Source organism: Palaemon carinicauda, chromosome 19, assembly GCF_036898095.1.
Source record: "Palaemon carinicauda isolate YSFRI2023 chromosome 19, ASM3689809v2, whole genome shotgun sequence".
Classification (NCBI taxonomy): Eukaryota; Metazoa; Arthropoda; class Malacostraca; order Decapoda; family Palaemonidae; genus Palaemon; species Palaemon carinicauda.
In genome coordinates this window covers 73,412,853-73,430,352 of record NC_090743.1, presented here as the reverse complement: position 1 = coordinate 73,430,352, position 17,500 = coordinate 73,412,853, and the positions used below count along the sequence as shown (strand labels likewise).

Genomic DNA, 17,500 nt, shown 5'->3' with positions numbered 1-17,500 from the left:
ATAAGTTTAAAATTCGACACATTACTTTGTACAATCAGTGAAATTATATTTGAACATTATAGTTTTTCTTCAGAAGTTATCGTAATGATTCAAAATAATTCTAAATGTTTTCGAAATGCCATCTGATTGGAAAAACAATTCCCTCGAGTCGAAATACTGCATATTTATGACAGAAAAATATAGAATGTCCTAGCATATGTGGAAAAAAAATAGAAAATAGGACAATATTATAAATATGGTTTAACGGCTGAATATTTGCGTAAAAATTGAAAGACCATTAATGCTGTCAGCCTATCGGTGTTTGAGTAAATACCCTTACATAGGAGAATAAGCGGCGCTTTGAAACTTCTTACCATTTTTATAAAAATAAGTGTCCTGCAGAAAGTTTTTCTCTTCCATAGATTGTGTATTTCATATTTTGCAAAGGTGTAATTCATTTATTTCTGCACAAAATAAGCCATCTGAATCCATAATGTTAATTCAAGTGTTTTATACTATTAATCTCTGGAATGTAGTTCAGTTATTTCTTTATGGAAGTTGCACAAGATTTTTCATAATTGTGACGACCCTTTGCTTCCAAATCTTCCCAAACTGTACCCGTTCGGTTCGTAACACAAGGATTGTAGTTAATTCTAGCAGTCTTGTCTTCTCCGTCATAAGACACAACACTACACAGTATTCTATAAGTTTTATTCCAGCTGTGACCAGATTGTGGAATAATCCTCCTAATCACGTGGAACTTCAGAATTTCAAACTTGCAGCGAATGGTTTTATGTTGAACAGGCTGACGTTTCATAGTGTATATGTGGCAGGTCTGTTTAACGTTGTTACTGATCTTAAGATATTTTATATTCTTTATCCATTACTTTCCATATAGCTTATTTCCTTTCCTCACGAGGCTATTTTCCTTGTTGGAACCCTTGAGTTTATTACAGCCTGCTTTTACAATTTGGGTTGTAGGTAAACTAGTGTGTAATGGTAATAATGATAATGCGTTGTGACCTTTTTATTTTTATTTTGTTTTGCTATATTTCATTTGAACCCGTATTTACACTTCATGATAGGGTTAATATTTTGTTTTTATACTTTTGGTTGGATTGTAGTGGTCTGAATTATCCAAATTGTGTTTTAATGGACCGATAGAGTTAGACAGTGTATTGTTCTTGGCATTCTGTCATTATTAGCATATATTGGCTTTTCACAATGCTGATTTTCAGTTAGCATAGCACTCGGGTGTTTCGCTGTGTTATTTTACAATTGTCGTGTTCAATTAACATGGTCATTAAAAGTAGGTCACAATAAACGCTATAAGAGCTGCGACCGTAGTTCCTTCACTGCTACAGTACTGTTATAATGCAATGCACATTAGAAAAAATAACTCAAGTCACTGATTTTAATGTATTAGGTACTGTTCTATATGTGGAAACCAACGAATTTTGCAAGTTTGAATTCACTGTCACTGGCCAAAGACATTGTTTAAAAACTGCTGCAATTCACAGAAATCCGAAAGGTCAGCTTCTGAAAGTCATATATGGTATATTTGGTAGTCAACGAAATCACAGAGAACAGTAAACTAGAGTTAAAATTCGCTTAGTAACAATGTTTCAATATTGTAGTGGTAGTGTCTGTGGTTAACTTCCATTGCAGTATGAATAGAGTACCAACGAGTACTTCTGCACTTTCCAGTCGAGCAATCGGCACTGGAATCCCTAACTCTGTATCTCTTTCATAGTATTCCAGCATCTGATCTGATACGATAATAGTTAAGGAAGATAAGATTTTAGTGTGTGTTCTCTCTAAAGATAGGACCCGATAGCAGATCCGTCTCCCTCAGTTCCGTAGCTGGGAAACAGTTATTATTATGCCCTCTGAGATAAAGTGATAAAAACGATATAATCTTTCCAGCACTAGGTCTTCTCAAGCGGATAATCAGTCCAGGCTCCCACTTAAGTTCTGGAAGCCAGAGAGGGGGGTTTTCCTAACTGAAGACGCTGCATTGCTTCTCACCTTGTTTAGATAGTTGTAAGCATGCCATAATTGTTTTGTGAAAGATATGTGATGATGGGACCCATTCAAAAGCACTATAAAAAAAAACACTAAGGTTCTGGACTCACCTGCGGCACGTTGTGGTAAGACTGGTGCTCGGTTGTCGACTAAACCATGTTCCTCAATGCCTGGTCCGGAGGGGGAGGGGAAGGGACTATGGACAGCTGATGGAGAGGGGGGGGGGGGGAGAAAGAAAGAGAGTACGGTGAACTGACTGGCACAGCAAAGAAGGCTAAAAAGAGATTGGGTGGGTATGGCAGGGGGCAAGAAAAGGGAGAGTATGTAAAGTTGTTATTTCTTTCTTCCTTTTCTCTTCCAAGACTTTCTTCTTTTTCAACTGGCAAGGTCCAGGAACCAGGAAAGAAACCGCAAGGCCACCGGATCCAGCGCAAGTAGAGGAAGAAAGTAAATGCTGAGTGTAAGGAAGTATGGCCTCTGGGCAGCCGATAAGCTTTGAGCTTCCAGGCAGGACTTCCTCCTAGAGGATTAGTGGCACTGGTAGAGGGTTGGCGACAACTGTAGGCTCCATGGATTGAGGGGTGGGGGGCCTTTCCTGCCTTAGAAGAGGTGCTAGAACGTGGTCTCCATGGTAGGGAATACTATTGGCCTGGAGGAGACCACCAGTTGGCCAGCCAATCATGTCAGATTTTCCTCGCAGCGTTCTCGTGGAAGGGCACGTCACCCTGTAAGGATCACGTTTCTGTGTATTAGATGCCAAATAACAACCTCTAGCATCATCTGTGTTGATTATTATTCATCCAGCAAATTGATTTCATCTCTAATTCAGTACATCATAAGTCATAATAAAATTTAGGTTTTACGGTTATTTACAGTTTTAAGCAAAATCGACTCTTATTCAACTGGGATATTAAGACGCTGTTTTGATAATTGGGAACCCACCATTTGTTTCAAGGAACACTGATCCCTGTAGCCCTCGGCACTAAGTTAGATATTTGGAGAAAATGACTTACCTGTCTACGTCAAGACCTGAGCAAACAAGGGCTGTCGCTTATCGGAGCTGATATCCTTATCGTAGAACACTATCGGGCCTCATTCATATCATTTCGCATCGGCGATTTTAAAAAAGTTTCGTGTGGAAACTTATAACAAACAAGTGTTGAAAATGAACGAAAAAAAATAAAGCTTGGATTCCACTTGAGACCCTTACCTGGAGATAAGCTTCAACAGTACTGTGGCCGACGTGCACCATTGACTCATTATGGTGTGTTAGATTTTATGGGGACCCAAATGACTAATAATAAAACTTAATGTTATAATCCTATTGCTTTAACAATTGGTATTTGTTTTACACCTCGCTGGAGATAGAGAAACAAGGATAGGTAGATCAAAGAGATGCCACTTGGCACATTCAAGTGGTTGGTGCCAAAAGCCGTTCCCTTAGTCACGTGTAATATTTGCCATCTTGGATGATGTGCGCATGCGCAGAATTCGTTCTTGTCCTGAACTCATTATGACCATGGTTCTGTACTGAATTGATCCAGTAATTTTTGCGAGTTTACAAAATAGAAATTAGATATTTATAGGAAATAAATTGGGAGCAAATATTCTGAACTAAAATCTCGTTAGCGCGTTCTGATAGAACATTTTTTCCAGATATACTTTTTTCTAAAGTACTCTCTCTCTCTCTCTCTCTCTCTCTCTCTCTCTCTCTCTCTCTCTCTCTCTCTCTCTCTCTCTCTCATATTTTCTCGTTTGAGTTATTTCCTGGAGTCTCTCTCTCTCTCTCTCTCTCTCTCTCTCTCTCTCTCTCACTTCCCATAACTTAACACAGTTGAAAACTAACCTTGTTGAATTATTTCTAAGACTCCTGATTGTCTTAGAGCTTTGCCCGTATCCATGGTGCAATAGAAAATACCCTGCCTCTCCTGTCAAACAATCAACGATTTTATGCCTCTTGTGTTTTGCACCAGAACTGTATAACGGTTTAGTTTGTGACTGCGATAGGAACGCAGTTACCTTTTTATCTTACGACCACACATTATCATCCACATGTCTTATATCTCGTATCACCCTATCAGATTTCCCGATCGTTTATTTCCAAAACTATCTTAGAACCAATAAAGTTCATCTAATTGTAATCATATCTTAATCTTTTTTTTTTCATAGTAACAAATGACAAAATGATAGTGATTTGAATCGGGCTAGTAATGTTGCTTACAAAAATCGGATTGTGTGTGTGGGTGTGCTGACTGTTTATTTTATCTTTAAGCACCCATATTTATATGAAAACAATTAATTCAAGATTATTATTATTATTATTATTATTATTATTATTATTATTAATTGCTAAGCTACAACCCTAATTGGAAAAGCAGGATGAGATAAGCCCAGGGGCCCCAACAGGGAAAAGGAAAAGGAAACAAGGAAAAATAAAATATTTTAAGAACAGTAACAACATTACGATAAATATTTCATATATAAACTTTAAATAATTTAACAAAATAAGAGGAAGAGAAATTAGATAGAATAGTGTGCCCGAGTGTACCCTCAAGCAAGAGAGCTCTAACCCAAGACAGTGGAAAACCATGGTACGGAGGCCTTCTCCTAGAAGAGGTGCTTACCATAGCTAAAGAGTCTCCTCTACCTTACCAAGAGGAAAGTAGCCACTGACGAATTACAGTGCAGTAGTTAACCCCTTGGGTGAAGAAGAATTGTTTGGTAATCTCAGTGTTGTCAGGTGTATGAAGACAGAGAAAAATCTGTAAAGTATAGGTCAGACTATTCAGTGTATGAATAGGCAAAGGGAAAGTGAACCGTAACCAGAGAGAAGGATTCAATGTAGTACTGTCTGGCCATGCCTTTTGATATTGTTTCCTTTACAGATGTGATGTTTCTGGATAATTCTCTCTCTCTCTCTCTCTCTCTCTCTCTCTCTCTCTCTCTCTCTCTCTCTCTCTCTCCTGGGAAAACTTTCCATAGTTTGGACTCTGGAGTTTTGTCTTTCGAGAATTTCGTAGAATCTTACTGTTGTCCGTGGTACTAAGAATTAAGGCATGTGGCAATCTTACATAAGTTTTGGTATTCTAGCTTTCTGCTTACGACTTCCTCTCTCTCTCTCTCTCTCTCTCTCTCTCTCTCTCTCTCTCTCTCTCTCGAGGTTTTTTTGGTTTTGAATCGAACGAAGTCATATCTCATTTATTATTATTATTATTATTATTATTATTATTATTATTATTATTATTATTATTATTAACGACATTCTACATCTTATTTGCATTTGTCCTATACGTTAGGTACCTATATGAAATTGGTTAGGTATTTTGATTCACGGGAGGAAATCATATGCTTTCCAAAATTAATCATATATCACAAACCATATTACCGTCTTTGTCAAGATAGTGCTTCTTTTGGTTCGACACCTCTCTTCAAATCCACAGATAACGGCTGTTGATAACACAGACCCAGAATTTTTCGGAACATTTCGTCTTTGATTACCTTGGAATCGATATGCATGATCGAGAGACTTTGAGTATTGTAGGTCTGGATGTGTAGGTCCTTGTTTAATTTGATTGTGTTTAAGTAAGTTGTAAAATGTTGGTATTGGCCGCGATATGTAGATGTCAGGAGCGAGATATGATTGAATACGTTCCAAGTAACACATGCACTCGCATATTTATCTATCTATCCAAGGATAGATCGTGTATCTATTTATCTATCTATCTCTTTATATATATATATATATATATATATATATATATATATATATATATATAGATAGATAGATAGATAGATAGACATATAAAGTATGCATGTATGTATTTAATCTTTGCTGATATGTGTGTATAGGAAATCAAGGGTCCATTATAACGATTTTAACTTACAGATGTATACATCTTTAGAAAAAATATTAGTTATTTTTTCAAGTTTCAGTGGGCTACTTCATATAAATTTCTATTGTGTTCTTTGCATTCTGCTTGTTTTATTGCCTGATAAGTGATTGTGTTTATTGGTGCGAGATAATAGAATATGTGCTTTTTACTGAGAGCCATTATATCTTTATCAAGGTTAAGAAATGCAAATTTATAATTTCTATCGTTAGGCCCCAATGTAATTTTTTTTCTAGTTTAAAAATTACCTTTATTCTTTGTAACAGTTAAAGCATTACAACACAACCTAGAATAAAACTGATCCATCTTGAAAGAACTGAAAGAATTTGGTATAGACAGATTTTCAAAGCCGAAGGGTTTAGATCTGTTTAAAAAAAAAAAAAAAAAAAAAAAAAAAAAAAACACCACTACGTTGTAGGCCTATTTAGCGGGGATATGTTTATGCCTTTAGAATTCTGCACATGAATCTTTTTATTTCGAGTTGTATTGTAAAAGCAATGCATTTCGTCGAAAATTTTTGTAACTGACATCATATCCAAAAATTATAGTCTGGAGTGAAATGCATATCTCGAGAAATTGTTTTGAGAAGAGTCCGCCAACCAAGAAATGCTAAAACTCGTGGGAGAAATAGGATTAGATGAGATTGTCTAAGGTGAAATTGAAGTACTCTCGAACATCTGCTGAAATAAAACCTAGTTATGAGAAATCTAAGACAAAAGAATAGCTTGTTTGTGAGAATTATTGGAAAAATGAAGTGTGTAACTCATGAAGGCGAGGAAGTATCAAGTATAAACATTATTATTATTATTATTATTATTATTATTATTATTATTATTATTATCATTATTATTATTATTATTATTATTATTATTATTATTATTATTATTATTTCTACTACTAGTTAAGCTACAAACCTAGTTGGAAATGCAAGATGCCATAAGATCAACGGTTCCAACGGGAAAAAATACCACAGTTAGGAACGAAAATAAGGAAATGAATAAATTGTGAGAAGTAATGAATAATTGATATAAACTTGAAATTCTAAAAAAGGTAGTTCATATATATACTATGAAGAGAGATTTATTTCAGCCTGTTCGTTATAAATGCATTCGCTGCAAGTTTGAACTTCTAAAATTCCACATTCATGATATCTTCCTTAATTGTGTCCGGTAAGCAGCAAGGAGGATTGTTAAGCTGCGCAGGCTTTGCTTGATAAGATGCAATGCAATCAAATAATTTTTGAGACAGGTATGCGATTTATCAGATTTCAGATTCGAATGTTCATATGGAGATATGTCTAAAGAGAGTTCAGCTATTTATGTGTGTGTTTATTGAATGAGGGAAGAATGAAAAGAACAGGGCTTAACAAACCAGAATTTTTCTGGATGAAGAAAAGGCTCTGGGGACAATAGTTGAGCAAGTGTTTCTACACAACAACAACAACAACAACAATAACAAATGTAGCCGTTTTTAGTCCACTGCAGGCCAAAGGCCTCAGACATGTCAATTCATGTCTGGGGTCCGGCCATTTCGTCACCAAACTAGCCAGTTCGGATTGGTGATGGTGGAAGATTTTCGTCTGATTGTTCACAGCAAACAAACCTAGTATATGTGGCCCTGACTAGTGCAGCTTGCTTTAATGGCTATATATATATATATATATATATATATATATATATATATATATATATATATATATATATATATACATATATATATGCATATATATACATAGTGCATATATATATACTGTACATAGTATATATATATATATATATATATATATATATATATATATATATATATATATATATATATATATTACCGGTCACGATCAGCTCTCCCCCTCCTTGGGTAGAAGGAGAGGAAGTAGCCATACCTGGAGAGGGTTGTGTGCGTGCGTGTGTATGCATACCTATCTAAATACTTAGCTTTCATTTTTGTCGGGTCGCGTACACTAGTAGAAGCACAAGATGACTTTATTCCAAGAAAGAGGTGTGATAGGATTTTAATAAAGTGATATGGTATCAGAACTGAGAGAAGAACAGTGGGACTTCGGACGAGTAGAGGGTGAGGAATCACGTTTATTTGATTAAATTCTTTATCAGGTATAGGATTATAAAGGAAACAATCATTCATAGAATCGGAAGGGAGATAACGTGTAGGGTATTGCGTGAGATGTCTGTTATAAAAATAGAATTTTGATACCAATGAACGTTTTTTAATGATATAAAGAAAACGTGTGTTAGATTACGTACATGGCTGAATGAATGGTTTGCTGATGAAGTTTGGGTATTTTATATGGTTCCATAGAGTTGTGGAATAAGATTATGAAAAGTTACAGCACCACTTTTAGATGGCGAAGAGAAGTTGTAAGTAAAAACGAAGACGCATGACTAAAAATAAACAGATAACTGTTAGCTTGTCTGGTGGTTAGATTACTGTATGTGACATGACCCCATTTACCGAAAAGTGTAGAGGAAAATGTGGTTGGATTGATACAAAAAGTAATGTGGTTATATCCATTGTGAAGAGAGTGGTTATTTAAGAAGGATCAGACGACATTTTTGTAGTATACATTGACTACCGTTCTAGCGTAACGTAAGTAATGTAAAAGCAGATGCCATTGCGATCAGCAATAAATATACCACAACTTAGCTTCAAACTTCCCCTTAAGAGTTATGTAACCAAAATAAAGCAATTTGTTTTCAAAAAATGGCAAACTATGTTAATTATTGATTCCGTAAATAATAAAGTAATAAATTTGAACAAATAAAACCAATTGTTTCTCCAATGAAATCATATAACCGGAAAGACAAATGGACGGAAGACATTTTAGCGCATCGGTGTTGCAAGATTGACTTAGAGGTTTTTAATGTACAGTCCTTGTAATTGCAGTCTTTAGAAGACAATGAATTTTATTTTCTCTTGACTTTTAATCGGATTCAGATTTTTATATCTCTAAAGATTTTTCGGCTTCTACTCTCAATGTCTGGCGGATGATCTTACTGGAATCAGCATGGACAGGTGTAGCGGTTTCAAATTACCCCCTCCAAATCTTACCCCCCGGTAGTTTGAAACCGGTTTCAGGCTACCGGGGGTTAACTTGAAACCGGTTTCAAGCTATACCCCGGGGGTAATTTAAAACCTGTTTCAAGCTACCCCCTCGTTTTTGCGCATATCTCATTATTTAAAAATATTAATTGCTTTTAATCAGGCCCAACACAAAATTATTAGGTTACATATATACATGCACGGTTTCATCTACTGGTATAATTTATTGATGTTATGCCTTTATCCATTTATTGTTTTGTTCTTCTTTGCTATTATTATACTAGTAGCCTTTAGTGATAAAATAACCCTCGATACACCCATCATTTATGTGTTTTTTTTTTTCCAAAACGAACTAAAGGCACATTCCGTGTGTAAATTTGCATGTTGTATAATACAAGGTCTATAAGATAGACCTTGGTATAATACTATGCACATAAGTCAAGCGCTCTTTAATTCATCGGGATGACCACAAAGAGGACGATAGTTACAATGACAATTTCTCGTCCTCGGACCGGAAATCAAACCCCCTTTGTTTTTTTATCTGGTTATCTTTTACGTAGTAGTAAACCACTGATCTCTGTTGTGTTAGGGTGTATATAAATCCAGGTTAATCCGATCACAGCATCACTTGTCCAAAAAGTCGTCAGTATGGCTGCTGAACGGAAATCGGGCAACTTTGATATCATTGGCTACGTAGTGAACGCCAAGTACCCACAAGAGGCTTCGGAACACAAAAAATCCAATCTTAGAAGAATATACTCTGTTCAATTTATGAAGGTCGAGGTGTATCTAACAAAAACACACGGAGTCATATTTTCGACTCCGTAGTATACCTTCTCACCTCACTAAATTCTTGCAGTAATCTCCTTTGGGGAATCGATCACCTATTTACAAAATCATCTCTGAAGGCCACAGCCGAAATGTAACTTTATTTTCTTTTGTCATATTGTCTCTTACAATAGTTATTTTATTATTTTTGTTGGCAGGTCAACATGCTCGCTGTATTTTCTTGTTACCCGTTTGTTTTTAAAATTTTTCTAATGATACAATACCCATTTGCTTTCTCGTTATTTTTGTATTTTACCTATATATCCTTCTTTTATTTCTTTTTCCTTATTTGTTTCCCTTCTCAGTAGGGTTGAAGCTTGGCTGATAATAATAATAATAATAATAATAATAATAATAATAATAATAATAATAATAATAATAATAGTAACAATACTGGAGAAAGCATACGATTTCATACATATAACTTTTATTTTGAACTTAGTCTTTCGACATACACCAAAACTTCTTTATTGATATAGATGAAAATGTAACAGTTTTAAAGTTCCTCATCAGAGGACTCAAGACTTCTTACTAAAGAATCAATATATTTATCGATTTTTTCGGCGTGTTTTTTTATACATAGGTCTTCACTTGTGCCCAAATATGTTGCACTGGATTATATTGGCAAAAGTGTGGAGGGAGACGAATAACTTTGTGACCATTTTCAACTGCAATTTTAGCAATCACGTAAGCGGTATCAATATTCAGGGAGCATTCCTCGACCATTTCCAAAAGTTGACATTTTAACATATAGTCTCTTGGTGATACGCTTTTTTGATGAGCCATTATTCTATTTGTCCCTTGTTGTTTGATGCTGTTGCAGGTTTATATAATTTTGATCTATAAGATGCCCTACCATTACAAGTATAGAAGATGGGAATATATCCGGTAGCAACTGCTTACGGAACCATTGTTCAAAAGTTCGTTACTGTTAATTTGACTGTGATAGTAGTTTTGCTTAAATTGGTTGCTTCTGCTATGCGAAAATAATGCCTTAGAAACATCAGTAAAAGGATCTCCTTTCTATTTTTATGAAGCAAAATATTTTGAAACATTATAAACAATCTCTCATGCTTGACAAGTAAGTAGCCTACTGTTGCTCTGTACGCGGATGGGTGACCTTCCATTCTGGCTGACAAAAAATTTATGATGCTTTTGTATGTCTCTTAGTCTCCCTTGACTGGTTATAATCTTTGGCGCATCTCTGTTATAGTGTTTGTAATTCTCTCTCTCTCTCTCTCTCTCTCTCTCTCTCTCTCTCTCTCTCTCTCTCTCTCTCTCTCTCTCTCTCTCTCTCTCCTACGTCTGGGTGTGGAACTCAAATAGCAAGCTACTTTCGTCGCAGGTGGTTCCTGCCAGCAAGGTCTATAGAATACGAGGTCTTCTCACGCGCAGATTAGTGAGGATATGGGGGTTTGGGGGGAGATAATCCGTGACGTCAGCATAGCCAATGCGTCCGAGTCTCCCTTGTCAACATTCATACAATATAAGGATCTTTGTTAATTTCTTTGTAAATAATAACAAATTAAGAGACACTTTGTTATCATAGCAAAATAAAATTACTCAACAGTGGAAACAGTTCTGTATTTTGTGCATAAAAAAATCATCTAATTACATTTATTTACAAGAATAAAGGAATGATATAAAAAACCTTAATTTTCACATTTCCACCACTTCCATGATAAACATGGTTATACTTGTCTTAAATCTTTCGTCTTACAGGTGAATAATTAAGAAACCAACTTCAACATTTTACTTACAGCTTTCCGAGATGAGCTAATGTTTCTATCCAGAATTCGAACCCTAAAAAAAGCACGACAACGCACAAAATACCTAATAACTTCCAGAAGTAATGAAATGTGCTAATGAAGTTATTACGTTTCCCCCTGATTTCAAAGATTTTTCGCCATGAAAACAAAGAAACATTTTTTCCATTGTTTTTAGATTTTCAAAAAATTCTTCGTTGGTTTTCATCAGTTTTCTGTCATCCCTACTTAAAGCACGAATCCGTGTAGACCTATTATCCCCTTTAGTTGCTCTATTGCCTAAAATTCATACTGAGGAAACGTCCGAGCTATAAACCCTTCCACATATTGTAATCCTCCTCCTTCAATGGCATCTTCTAATAAACCTTCCTCATTTTCCAGATTAGCATCAATACAATTTTCAAATTTATTTTCTAGCAAGCAAAAGATCATAGCAGACAAGCTTAATTCTTTCTGAAGATAATTTTCTTCATTTTCAATTACTGTACTTACTTTGGAAAGAAAATGAGCAAATTCGTTTGAAGTTGCATTCACACCTTCACAACTTTGAATATTAGATTTGGAACCTAAAAGAGTTTCTTCCTTTCCTAATAGATGGGCTCTGACCCGGTGTTTAAATGCAACAGGAGAGGGATGCTGATGACATGCACCCTTCTGACGTATGCAACCAAAGAAGTGTTCTAATCCATCTTGATTTAATCCGTTTGTCTAATAATTCGTACATCAAATTCCTTTCATAGACATCCGCTTCAAAGTGCCGGCTAGATATCAGTGCATTCTCAACATTTATGTGATCTCCTCGTTTGCAAAGGTGCACCCATTTTTTCTTAGTTTCACTGTCCTTTAGAAATGAATGAAATATAAGATCTGAATTTTCCGTACTGGTTGAGAAGCATCCAAACACAGCACAGTTATTGGGCATATTGGTAATTGAATATTGTTGTTAAAATTTACTCAACCACTTTCAAGAATTACATTGACGACCAGGACAATTCCTCGACCTGTTTACTTTGTTTAACTGCAGGTAGTACCCGTCCGTTTGGAGGTGGTGACGTCACGATATCCACCTGCGCAGAAATGTCAATTTTTGGACCAGCGATGAGGAGACCTCGTATCCAGTACCTGCCCACAAGGGATACTTTCTGACGAAAGCCGATTAATGAATGTCCATCGCTGACCTGAGAAACTATATCGGAAAAATGTCAATTATGTGTCACGTTTCTTCATAGTACGGCTGAATAATGTTACATAAGTATAACAATTAGAAGTTGAGTTTTAATATAATTAAAGTTTAACATTTAAAGTAATGGTATTCATTATAACATGAAATGACAGCCTTTTCTCTATTTTCGAAACAATGTTGGAATTATAATAAGGTGTATTTGTCTTTAGGTCCATCTCTCTCTTCTTCCTAAATTTGAAAGAGTATAGAGACAAAGTACACTTCTCGTTGTGGATTTTTGTGTCAATTTCTGCAGGTATATTGCCGTGTGGAGCTCTTGCACCTGAAGCACATGAATTGAATCTCGCTGAGATGATAAAAGAGAACAATTCTCGACAATCACACGAGCACTACAATCATTCTTTACCCAGACGTTATCACAAAAACTTGAATGACAGAGTCTGTGGCTTCTAACGCGTGATATATTTCACTAATAGGCCTTCACAATATTTTGTCTTAAATACGAAAATAAACTCTTTTATTCTACTACTGCGAAGTCAGCAATAAATGCATGATGCATATGTGCACTGTCATATAAATTATTTTCTATTTCGATGAGGGGGTAACTTGAAAACAGAGGGGGTAGCTTGAAACTGGTTTCAAACTACCTCCCCGGTAGTTTGAAACCGGTTTCAAGTTACCGGGGGGTAGCTTTACACCGGTGTCACATATGATTTACACTCCCTTGGATTTTTACTCCCCAGTCGTTAATATACGTATAAAAATAACTCCTCAGTCATTAATATACGTATGAGTTGTACTCCCGCAGTCATTATTATATATGCATTAAACGCGTCCTCTATATAATAAGCACTCCCCTAGTTTCTGTGTGATTTGTAAGTACACTAATGTCATTAGCCACTGAAATGGTAGTTCACGTGAATTGCTTATTCACTCCAACGCCCAGTACTCACCATTGTCTATTGAGCAAGTCATAAGATTCTATTTTCTCAAAAAAGCTTGATTTTTGCTGGTAAGTAAACTTTACATCAGATCTAATAATCATAGAGACTTCAAACTTTGTTTACATCTTAGTTTACGAAAAACTGCACCAATTATGACCTTGACCTTTTACCTTGAACTTAGAAAGTGTTTCCAAGGTCAAAATTTTTGAAACGTTGATAATGGAAAATTTACCAAAATATTATTATTAAAATTTAGCGATTCAATTTTGAAACTTCAAGGTCCAAGGTCACGGTCAAGGTCGAGCAAAAAGTTATAGCTTCAAATCTAATTGTCATAAAGACTTCAAACTTAGTTTATATTTCATGGTGTGAAAACTTGCTTGCTTAATTTATGATGTGTCTTTGGTAAAATTATTTAGTGTAGAAAAACTATGAAATATCTTTCGTGAAACTTGGTTCTATCTGACAAGGGAAATCCTGTAACAGTAAAATTCTGCATGCTGATATTTCATGTTTGAAAAATCAGTGTTTGAGCTTTAAAAATATTTGCTTTTCATTACTCCTTCCAGGAATTTAGTTCAAAATTTGAGTTAGAAAAATTCGAATTTTAAAAATTTTGAGTTAAACAAAAACCGAGTTAACAAGATTTGAGTTCAACAAGAGTTGAGTTAAAAAAAATGTGAGTTAAAAAAAATTGAGTTAAAAAGGAAAATAAAAAATGAGTGCAAAGGAGAAGGATGGGGAGGTATGATAAGATAAGATATATTTGCCCTTAAATTCCTTTTGCTCTTATCCAATGGTTGTCAATAACTTATAAGATTGAGTTAGATTACGGAGTTTATGCTTTACGGCATGCACTTTATATTGCCCCTCGTTGGATAAGGAATAGTAAAATGCATATAAACTTATATCTCTGACGGTCTCTTTTCGTCGATAACCATAAGTAACTACGCGTGTTTAAGCAGCATATGAAAAATAACAAGACATACACATGATGATAAGAAAAATATATAAACAAGTATTGAATTTCGTCTACACCCTATGTATGAAAGCAACTGTAGAATGCAGAATACACTATACTGTATAACATTAACGGGTGGGAGGGGTGTGGGAATTACATGTTTAATAATGACTGGGGGAGTGCAAATAATTCAAGGGGAGTGTATATTTTACGTATGATAATGACTGGGGGAGTGTAAATAATTCAAGGGGAGTGTATATTTTACGTATGATAATGACTGGGGGAGTGCAAATCATATGTAAAATAATGACTTGGCAGTGCATATTCCGGAGGAGTGCATATCCAATGCTACACCGGTAGGGGTCACTTGCCTCAGTTAGATAGGCACTGCGCACCACAAGGAACTGAATGTTCTTTGATGAATTTAGCCAATGAATCCTCTATGGATTTAGTCAGTCTATGGGAAGAGAAAATGACGGAATGGCCCCCAGTACCGGGCATAGCGGGGTGCTAAGAATCTCCTGGTTTATAAATACTAAATACAAAATAAAAAAATGGTAATTTGAATGTTAGAACCAGGAATCTGACTGGCAAGTTACAAGTGGAGAATGAATTTATGAAATATAGTTTGGATATATTGGCCCTAAGTGAAACACGTTGTAAGGGGATTGGTAAAGAAATCTTAGACCAAGACAATATATATATCTACTCAGGAAGAACAGATGGAGTTTGAAGAGAAGGTGTAGGAATGATAATGACACCAAGAGCAGATAAGGCATTAACCGAATGAAGAACTGTAAATAGTAGGTTGTTATTTGAAAAGTTTAAACGAAAGCAGTGTAATATGGGTAATACAGTTTGCTACGCACCAACAAATGATTCCAATGAACAAAGGAAAGATGATTTCTATGAAATACTGGAGAGTGTGATAGATGAGATCCCAGAGAGTGATATGAAAATTGTGATTGGTGACCTCAATGCTAAAGTTGGAAGGAGTAATTAAGGTATAGAGAATGTAATGGGTATTGAGGGTCTTAGCGAAGTTTCAAATGAAAATGGACCCCATTTTATAAGTTTTTTTTTTTTTTTCAACATAGAATCTTGTCATTGGAGGTACTCTTTTCCAGCACAAGGACATCCACAAATATACATGGACTTCACCATGGGGCAATTAAAAGAATTAAATTGATCACATAGCCATCAATAAAAAGAAAAGGAGGTCTCTGAGAAATGCCAGAAGCTATGAGGGTGCAGATATTGGTAGTGATCACCAGCTCCTCATGGCCACACTGAAATTAAATCTTAAAGCACCCTACAGAAATGTAGATAGAATACCCAAGTTTAATACAATTAAGCATCTAGAAGATGAGCACATAAAAACCTTTGCAATTGAGGGTAGGAATCGATTTGCAGTCTTAGAGAATTTTGAGAGACGAAGAGCAGACAATTAATGAAGAGTGATGTGAAATTAAGAACATTATTAGTCAGTTGGTAGTGAAGTTTTGGGACATGCAGTTACAAGGAGAAAGACATGAATAACATTTGATACTTGGGATACTATAAAACGGAGACAAAGACAGAAATTGATTGTTTAATGTTTCCAAGGAAGTAATGAAAATTACAAGGTAGAGCATGCTAAGTATTCCAGTATTGATAGCGAGGTCAAATGAAAAGTCAGGAATGACCATAGAATATTTAGACAGGAAAGGCAAATGAGGCTGACAAAGCTATGAATTCAGGGAGTGGCTATGGTGTAAGAATTGTTCATAGAATTATTAATGAAAAATCTACTGGGGCAAAAAAGGAGAATATACCCATCGAAAAGAGAGATGGATCTATTATAACAACAGAAGATGAAGAAAGGCAACGTTGGATGGAACACTTTGTGAGATCATAATTAGGAGATATGAAGGGAATAATTTGATTGATATACTTGAAGCTGAGGAAGACCTTGACGTACCTATGAATGAATTCAGCGAGTTTGAAGTCGACTCCTAGACTACTTACAAGATTATTTCGTTGAATGTGGTGTGAATAGACAAATCATGATGAATGGGTGCTAGGGGTGTTGGTGAAAATGGCAAAAATAGGAGATCTGACCGATTGCAATAATTACAGAGGCATCACACTTCCGTCAGTTGTCATGAAAAAATATAGTATGCTCATTCTAAAGAGTTGGAGAGAAAGATTGATGAAGAGCTGAGAGCTGAACAAGCAGTATTTCAAAAAGATAAAAGTTGAACGGGCCAAATTTTCATTTTAAGACATATTGTACAGCAATGTGTACAATATAGAAATCCATTTTTGATGACATTTTTGGACTATGAAAAAGCCTTTGATAGTGTGCACCTGCGTAATGCATAGAACAGTTGGGGATGACGGAGAACGATTGGACTGGATTGGTAACAGGAAATTAGCGGACCTAGGGTATGCTGATGACGCTGTCCTTATTAGCAAAATGCCACAGGACTTGCAAAGCTTGCTTACAAGAATGCATGAAATATAACGTGAAGGGGTGCTCAAGATAAATAGAAGAAAGAGAGAGACGATGAGAACGGAGTATGAAATAGAAGACGAAATATTGTTAGAAGGAGAAAGGATTAATAAGGTGGAATCATTTGAATATTTATGAACTATGATCTATAGTACAGGGTCTTTTGAATTGGAGGTTAATGAAAGATTAAAAAAAAGGCTAATCAGATAATGGTTAGGTTAAGTAATATTTGGAAATCAAATCGCCTGAAAAATATATAAAAAATCAGGCTAAATATCAGTTCAGTGAGATCGGTATTACTGTATGGACACGAGTCATGGTATGACAATGAAATAATCTCCAATAGATTTTGTAGATTTGAGACCAAAGTCCTCAG

The 17,500-nt window shown here is 35.5% G+C and overlaps 1 protein-coding gene across 6 annotated transcripts in view; it reads right to left on the bottom strand.

The window, feature by feature from the left end:
* LOC137658673 (GATA-binding factor 5-B-like) overlaps positions 1-17,500 on the bottom strand; it is a 126,520-nt gene that overhangs the window by 92,186 nt on the left and 16,834 nt on the right. For 2 of the 6 annotated variants that reach the window (XM_068393626.1, XM_068393621.1), the window contains exon 2: positions 2,115-2,729. The exons of 1 other annotated variant lie outside the window; for it this stretch is intronic. The gene's annotated coding sequence lies outside the window, so the exon portion shown is untranslated. Of the gene's footprint in view, positions 1-353; positions 511-2,114; positions 2,730-3,850; positions 4,006-17,500 lie in introns of those variants that run through there. 3 more of the 6 variants (XM_068393622.1, XM_068393624.1, XM_068393625.1) reach the window with 3 other exon arrangements.